Source organism: Lynx canadensis, chromosome B3, assembly GCF_007474595.2.
Source record: "Lynx canadensis isolate LIC74 chromosome B3, mLynCan4.pri.v2, whole genome shotgun sequence".
Lineage (NCBI taxonomy): Eukaryota > Metazoa > Chordata > Mammalia > Carnivora > Felidae > Lynx > Lynx canadensis.
This window is the reverse complement of record NC_044308.2, coordinates 63,494,104-63,502,344: the sequence shown is the minus strand read 5'-3', so window position 1 is coordinate 63,502,344 and position 8,241 is coordinate 63,494,104. Positions and strand designations below refer to the sequence as shown.

Sequence of the window (8,241 nt, the reverse complement as noted above, 5' to 3'; positions counted from 1 at the left end):
AGTCTTGGTTTTCTCTTTGAAAATTCCACTCCTCTCTTCTCTCTATCCCATCTCATCGATGCCATTCCTATACTATATCAAAGGCTGCCTTCTTATTTGCCTCCTTCCTCAAGAGAAGGGCAACCGGTCCTTACTGGAACTCATACTGAATTTCTTCTTAGATCTTGGAGAAAGAAACAGATCAAATTCACTTACAGATGTTTCCTAAAGCACCTTCAAAGAAAACTGTTTAATAAACCCACAACAATAATCCTGAAGTGATACATTTTAATCCTTCTCAAGGTTTGTCTGCACACTGATGGATTTCTCTCAAATGATGTCTTATACATTTTTCCCGCATGCTATATTATTTTGAAAACACTCATCCATTTCAAAAGATAGGACGATAGGCAAGAGGACTGGATTTGAGCAAAGCACAGCTATATGTCTATCACTGTCACCCAAACCCTGAATCAATGAGTTATTCTCTCTGTCAGACTTAGCTCATTCATTATTAGTAGGTGTTGGGGTGCTTTTATTCCCCAGTCCCAGGACAGCAGTTCATAATGGAAATACCTCTGCAGAGTCATATTGATGCACAGAGAAAAGTCAGGACAAGGCAGGCAAAGCCTCTACCTAATGAAGCAAAGTACTTTTTTGGCTCTCATCTTATTGTATAGAAAGTAGGTCAAGAAGGTTATGTGAAAAGAAAATATGTTTACATGGGTTTATTACATGGCTACCAAGTGCAGCTCACTGCTGTGGAGGGGAGAAGAAGCATTTCCAAGTCTAAATTTTTAACCGGTCCCCCTAGAAGCTGTCAGATGACCAAGAACCAGGAGGATGCATGAGGAAAAGATTCTTCTGTTCCGCAGAAGAAAGAGAAAGAATTCTAGGTACTTGCTCCAGATTTGGAAACAAGCATTTAATACAGGGGGACAAAGGCATTTCAGTTTGCAACAGTGATTCATTCTCTCTCCCTCTCCCTCCCCACCTCCCCATCAATGGGGGCTGTATACAGTTTCCCTGCCCTCGATCTGAGAACTCCCTTACAGGTAAGTCACTGCCTTCCACAATATAGTTACCTGGACAACTGAGGTATGGAAAACAGAGTTGAAGTTCAGATAAAGTTTGAACAGAGGTTCCCATTGTTCGCTCATTTAGTGTCCACCAGAGTGCATGCAGCAGTTCAGATTACATACAGATTTCCATTCTAAATAAGCCCCTAATTAAAAATAAAACCCTCTCTCCACCTGCTCATAACTCTCACAAACACTTTTTTCCCTTTGGGCTCAACCTTCTCAAGCTCAGTCTGTGTCCAACCTGTAGATTACCCTGGAAATGCTGAAGTGCCTTGGCTTGGGGTGAGAGTGGGAAAATGTGCTTCTTTTTTCAATGCGATTCCCTTTTTTAAAAATCAGGCTTTGAAAATAGATAAGGTGAACCTAATTTCAGATGCCTGCTTGTACACTGGGAACAGTGACCAGTTCAAAAGAACAAACAGCTGAACAAAGCTCAACCAAACAGGAAGGCTCAAAACAGAGCCTGAGGCAGATTCCATCTATTACGTTTGTTGATTGCAAAATGACCAGCGGGACTCAAAAGTGTGAAAAGGTCATTGCCCAATCTTGCAGCACAGCAAATTGTGTTCCATGGTTGTGGGGGGTGGGGTGGAGGGTTGGGGAGCAGGGCACGTGTGTAAAGACTATGGGGAAACTCAAAAAGGTATAGGGAGAAGCAGTTTTTGTCCCATGCTTAGAGAGAAGACTGTCGTTTATACACCCCTGAGATTGCGGAAACACAAATTTGCACAATACCACAATGACACAGCTCAGATGAAGAGGGGTTTCCCCTTTCCTCCTATGCAATTTGTTAACTTTCTATGCAATTTGTTAAAAGTCAAATACGAAAAGTGACCTTTAAAATACAATTTCTACAATTCTCTGCTTCACTCCCTACCCTACCTCATCCCCAGGGTAGAACAAATTAAGACAAACATTCACAGTACAGGTAACTTCATGACACATGTAAGCACAGAGAAATTGGCCACTAAAATATTTCCACAGCATTGCATACACCTGCTTCTCCTTTGTACTTCTCTCCTCAAGTTCAACCACGTTTACCTTTGTAGATACTCCTCCTGGGAAAGTCCTACATATTCTGAGGATCTGGCAAGCTACCTTTTTTACGCACTTAATTCAACAAACATTTGCCTCGGTGACCTATGAGAGCAGTCCCCCTAGGAAACAGACAGGACAGGGTTCCCTTAACTAAGTCCCTCAGACTCTCAGGAGCCAGTGTTGGGCTCAGCATTTGGCTCACTTTTAGGAGTAAAGAAACGATGTGTGCTAGCTGGGATGGCACCAGTTCAGGTGCCCCAGCCCATGCTGTTGTGGGTAGGACTCTCTGGAGGTGTCACCACATGCTAGCTTCCTGAACTATGGTCCTTGGCTTGGGACAATTACTAGTGACATAGCACTTGTGCATTACCACGCTGGGACTAAAATGCCAACCCATTAAAACCAGTCTCATCTTGGCCCCAAAGATCCTGAAAATGGACAGACTTAAGAAGATATATCCCTCATCTCGGCAGGTTTAGAACCTATCCCTTCTCTAGCATCAGCTGATCAAATATAGTCACTGTACCCTCAAAAGAATAAGTTGCAAGCACAAAGCATCTTTTAGGAAAAACACTTAACCCCCACCTTGAGTTCTTGAAGTTGGCAATGGAGTCCCACTCGAGGAGAATGGATGAGCATGAATGCTGCTTCTGTCACCTCATCCTACCTAGTCATCCAAAGAGGTTCCATGGCAGATGGTTCCATGGCTTCCATGGTCAATGCTATAGTGAGGGTTAATGTGGCAACCAGGACTTTTCAAGACATACCTGATTTTGAAAGACAGTTAAAAGACATAGGTTACAAAATTATGGATTTATAAACCCAGCAACAAAGAGCAATGACCTCAGAAGAGTCTGTACTTTTCAGTCATTCCATCAAAGAGCTGAGTTTTGCAAGGTCTTTGTGGGAAGCTTCCAGTTTTTCAGTGGTTGGGTTGGGATACGTCTGTGTATGTGTGGGGAAAGGTGCTCTACATAAATGGTTAAAAGATGAAATAGAGTTGATATTTATGCCTACCACATTATTTTCATTCAAATAAAAGAGATATAAGTACCAATTATCAAATATAATCTTTAAGTCTTATTATTATCCATCTGTCCCTTTTTTTTTGGCGAAGTTCCCAACAGCCCTTCAGTCAGACCGTGCCTCAGTTTTGCTGAGACTACTTCAGCTGCACACAGCAGGCTCTGCAGACTCGGAGCTTTGGTATACACAGCATTCTACTCCAAGACTTTATCCCCCACACCAGATCCAACCCTTTCTGTAAAACCCTTTCAAGTCCACGTGTTGCAGGATGGCTTCCCTAACTGTATAAGCTGCAGATCAAACAACAGTTACACGGGCTTCCTGCTATGTGACGTACAAAGGGGTTTCCCATGAAGACCCAGCAAAGCAGAATGGCCCGCTCGCAACATATTTCACACGTGCCCTGCGGGACGATGCAACTCATTCTTATTGAGACCTTAGAAGTTAAGGCATGAAAGTATCCCTTTCTTTGCTTAGCAACTGCTGATTTACTATGGTTACCATGGAGGGAAGCACGGATGGTGAAGGACAACAGACTGAGGCTCTCTGTTTGCCGATCCCTGTTCTGGAATTAACTAGTTTTTGGACCTTGGACAGGTCACTTCCTCTCTGCGAGCTTTCATTTCTTTAATTGTTACAGTATGATGACAGGGATGTATGATGCCTCAGTCCCTACCAGCTCTGAAGTTCTATGGAGACATTCATTTCATTTGCTCATTCATTCCTTCATTCTGGAAGCATTTACTGAGCACCACTGGTGTGTCTGCTCCTGTGTTAGCATTCTGGGAATACAGCTAGGAAAAGGCCACGAGAGCAGTGTCTCTGATTTTATGCTGCTTCCAATCTAGCTGGCATCTAATAGTTGCTAGCACACATCTAACAGATAATGACTCAAAAGCAGCAACAGTTAATTTCTCACTCATGCAAAGTAGAAAACAGGAGGTTCTGTGCAACAGGCAGCTCCCCCCACCCCACCCCCGCCCCACCACAAATATTAAAAGTATTAATTCAGGGATCCAAGATTCTTCCATTTTGTGGCCCTCCCACATTCAACTCTTGGCTTTTAAGGTTGCCATGGTTATGTGCATCAAGCCACTGGAGAAGGAAAGGAAAGGTGGAGCAGGGGGCAGTACTGCATGCAGGAGGTAGTCTGGGTCAGTTCATGAACATATCACTGGTCACACAGTCCACATGTTCTCCTCTAACTTCAAAGAAGATGGGGAAATGTACCCAGGAATCCAGAGATCCAGTCAGGTGCCCAGGAAGAAGAACAAACAGTTTTCATAAACAGCTAGTCAGTCTCTGCCAGGACATAAGGAGAGTGCAGGAAATGAGGAAAAGAAAAGGAGAGTCTACAGCAGAACCTGGGAAGGCAGAATTCACAAAAAGGCAGATAGAAAGGAAGAGAAAACGAAAGCCAGAGCTACTCAAAGCAACTACAGGACTATGAGTGATTTGCAGAAGCATCTTGTGAGGCCTCAGTACGTGAATAGCAGCAAGTCAGGTGAATCTTGGGGAGGATAATGGATGACCAAAGAACAGACAGTGACAAATAGTAGCTCAGGACCCTAGGCCTCATGAGATGAATTAACACAGAGTACCTGAAAACCCATGAAATTAACCCACATGGTTTGCAGGTGAGCTAAAATGTTCATAAATAAGTCTGTATTTCTGGTGCAAATCAGTCTTACAAATTGGTGACTATGAGCTATATTTTGACCCAGGATGGATTTTTAAAATTTATTTATTTGTTTATTTATTTATTGCCATTGGCATGATTCAAATATTGGGAAATGTCACATGAGAAATCCAGATCTCCCTGTTCTCCTGAACAACGAAAAGATATGGCCATAGTGGTTTTTTATTGTTTTCATTATTTCATTTTCATGGTTTTCATTACTGAATAACAATCATCAGACAACTTCAGGTAGCCACTGACCTCCTTGGACTGGGCATGCTCTCTCCAAAACACCAAAGTCCTACAACTTATTTCATTTCTGACCAGGTCATTTCATAACCTCAGTCATGTAGGCAATTGAATTTGCAACCCCTTATGTAAAGAGTTAAATTCTTACTACCCAGAAATATGGCAAGAAGAACTAATTCAGGGACTTGGTCCTGAATTTGGAATTTTCCTGACTTAGAATTTTCAGGGTCTGACAACAGCCCTCGTAGAACACTGTATATACACATCCACATATGTGTACATACATATGTAAAATAGAAACATGAGGACTTGTTTTGCTTGATGTTTGCTTGTTTAAGCATCTATTTTCTTTAACTCATTGTGAATTATTTTGAAAGCAAGGTTCAGAGTACCTGGCCCATTAAATGAACTCAGTTAAGACTTTTGAAAGACATCACAGTAAATTTATAACAAAAGCAATCACTTGAAATGAATTATAATGAAGGAAATAATGAGTAAGGTTTTGAGGTAGCATCTCTGGCTCAGGACAGATTCTACCATGACCCACAGCCCAGGTGGGGACAGATATCCCTGAATGTGTCAATGTGCACCTTGCAGAGAAGAAAGAGCAGGAAAGAAAGTATCAGGGCTGGAGACAAGAAGAGAGAAATGGGGGGGGGGGCGGGGAAGGGACACTAAAAAGGCCATTGGTTCAACTGACCTTCCTTGGGCCATGTCCTGACAGAACTGGTCACTCTGCAGCTGCAGAAAACAAGCAGTCACAGCATCACTCTCCAGCAAGGTCCTGAGATCTAGAGAGAGGCACCGCACCTACAAGTTCTCAATGAGCCCAGCCAACCTCATATGCCTTGGTGAATGGATTCAGCAACAAGCATTTTCCTACATTGTAGGTGTTCAGTAAAAATTGGATTGGGTTGGTTTGGACAGAACTGAACAGAGCTGAATCGACGTCACTCAGAGCATCGTGGGTAGCAGAACAGAGAAACAACCAGGCCCTCCACAAGCTCTATGCAAAAGGCTGCCCCTGCTGAAGGCACCAGAACTATCAAAATCAATTGAGCACACAAACAAGTCTCATTGGGATGATTAATTCTTGCTGTGAGGATGCCAGGGGATAAACGAGGTGCCAACATCAGTCAACTCTAATAGTTAACCATAAAGGGAGACAGGGGCTTCTGGCACAAGCTGCCTGACCAGGCAGAGTGGGAAATGTTGGCAGGGTGGCTGGTAGGGGCAGACATGTCTGGGCACAAGGGTGTTAGCTTAGCCTACTAATATTTTTCTTGGACAGCAATGAAAGTCTCCCTGGAAGTGTCTTGCTATTCCTTCTTACACTAACTCTTCTCTCCACTCTCCTAATTTACGTAGAGAGAGACAAAGTTGTTTTCTGAAACAAAGTTGTTTTCTGAAATTTTCTGGGAAAACTAAAGTAGGGTTCTGGTCATTTTCAGGGGCTGATAATAGCCTCATTCATCCATTCAATCAGCGTATATTTGTTGACAACCTACTGTGTGCTAAGTGCTAGATGTAAAGCAATGAATAACAGAGACTTGGTAGTTTACTCTCTATTCGGAGAGAAAGGCAGTAAACAAATAGACATATACATCAAACTAATTGTGATAAGCGGTTCAAAGAAAATGAACCGTAGTGCTCTGATAGAAAATTGCAAACAGCATGGTGGCAACTCAGTCAGAGAAAGCCTCTCAGAAGACACCGAGTCCTAAAGGAAAAGAAGGATCCAGCCATGAGAAGAAGACCTAGGAACGATTGTTTCAAGGGAAGGGAATAGCATGAAAATTGTTTAAGAGTCTTGAGAGTCCAACAGGAGAAGTTACTGAGGGCCTGGGCCATACGTGTACAAGTGAGGGGCCCACAGACCGGCCTGAAAGAAATAGAAAGGAAACTAATTTGAGGCCTTTTTGCAGTTCTCATGTTTTGGGGTCTACATGGGGTTCTGAGATGTACGTAGAAACCCCTTCAGTGAACGGCATACAGCAAGCCAGAACCAAAACCATCTTGAAACTTGCTCACATGGAAAGGCCACAGTGCTTGCCAAGCTGGACTCATGAAGCATCCATGCTACACGAACCAGAGGATAAACGTGGGTCAGAATCAGCCCTGCCAGAGGCAGCTAGGGGTCGGATCTTCTCTTTGTTCTCCACCGTCCATATGCCAGCCAGGAACACGAGGTCAAATGGCACCAGAAGGGTGCTTGCAGTACCCTAGAACAAATGCTTAAAGCTAGGGTAGGCAACGGGCTCGGGTCACAAGCAGAGGCACACCTATTCACAGCAGGCCTAGGGGAGAGGTTTAGGATGGAAAGCAGGTTTAATAGCCAGGTAGTTTATTATTGGGTCACAAGTTCACATAAGAAAAGCATATGATTCCTAACAAAAACAGACATCCAGACAGGGAGGATATTCTTTTCACAACGGACAAGACTCATCTTTTTGGTCTGGCAGCCTTCAGAGATATTGTTCTCACCATTTTCTTTACAGGCCCAAGGTTGCTAAAGGGAGAGATTAATTTTTATTGCTACGATTATCTGCTAAGCAGATGCCCTCGGGCCCTGGATGTATGTTCCATTTTGTTCTGTTAGCGGTAAATAAATTTCCTGAAGGATAATATAATCTGGCCGAAGTATCACCTATGTGGTAACTGTGGGCCAATAGCCATCAGATGTATTTGAAGAACTATCCGGGAAGGCCTTTCTGAAGGTGGGGTGGGGAAGTGCTGGACAAACCCTCAATCATGTGCTTGTTTTGTTTGGCGTTTGCTGAAAAGGCACTGACTCTCTGGCAAAAGTTGGACATGAATTCAGTGTTATTCACTTATCTAGCCTGAGCCCAGTCATTAAACTTCGACCCAGAGTTTTCAGTTCTTCCTGGTACAACAGGTTCTGTTGCAGGAGACAAGACTCCTAATGTGAGCCAGATGACACTTATATCCACTCCCTGTCACTGTAAATAGGAGTTAAATCTAACCAGAATTGAACAGAAGCTCTCCAGGCCTAGGTCAGAACTGACCTGGTCCAGGTTATGTCTCCAACTGCTCTGAGCCTACATATTTGTTTGTTTGTTTGTTTGTTTGGTTGGTTATTTATTTATTTATTTATTTATAAGAGTCATTTCTTTTGACAACATTGCTATATCTCCGTCAGGGATTCCTCCCACTTGTACTGTGTGTGCA

The 8,241-nt window shown here is 43.1% G+C and overlaps 1 long non-coding RNA gene across 1 annotated transcript in view; it reads right to left on the bottom strand.

Moving 5' to 3' along the window:
• Positions 1 to 2,689: 2,689 nt before the first annotated feature.
• The window catches only part of LOC115516127, a 67,036-nt gene continuing 61,484 nt past the window's right edge, over positions 2,690 to 8,241 (bottom strand). The window contains exon 4 of the long non-coding RNA XR_004343797.1: positions 2,690 to 2,866. This is a non-coding gene — a long non-coding RNA (uncharacterized LOC115516127). The remainder of the gene's footprint in view (positions 2,867 to 8,241) is intronic.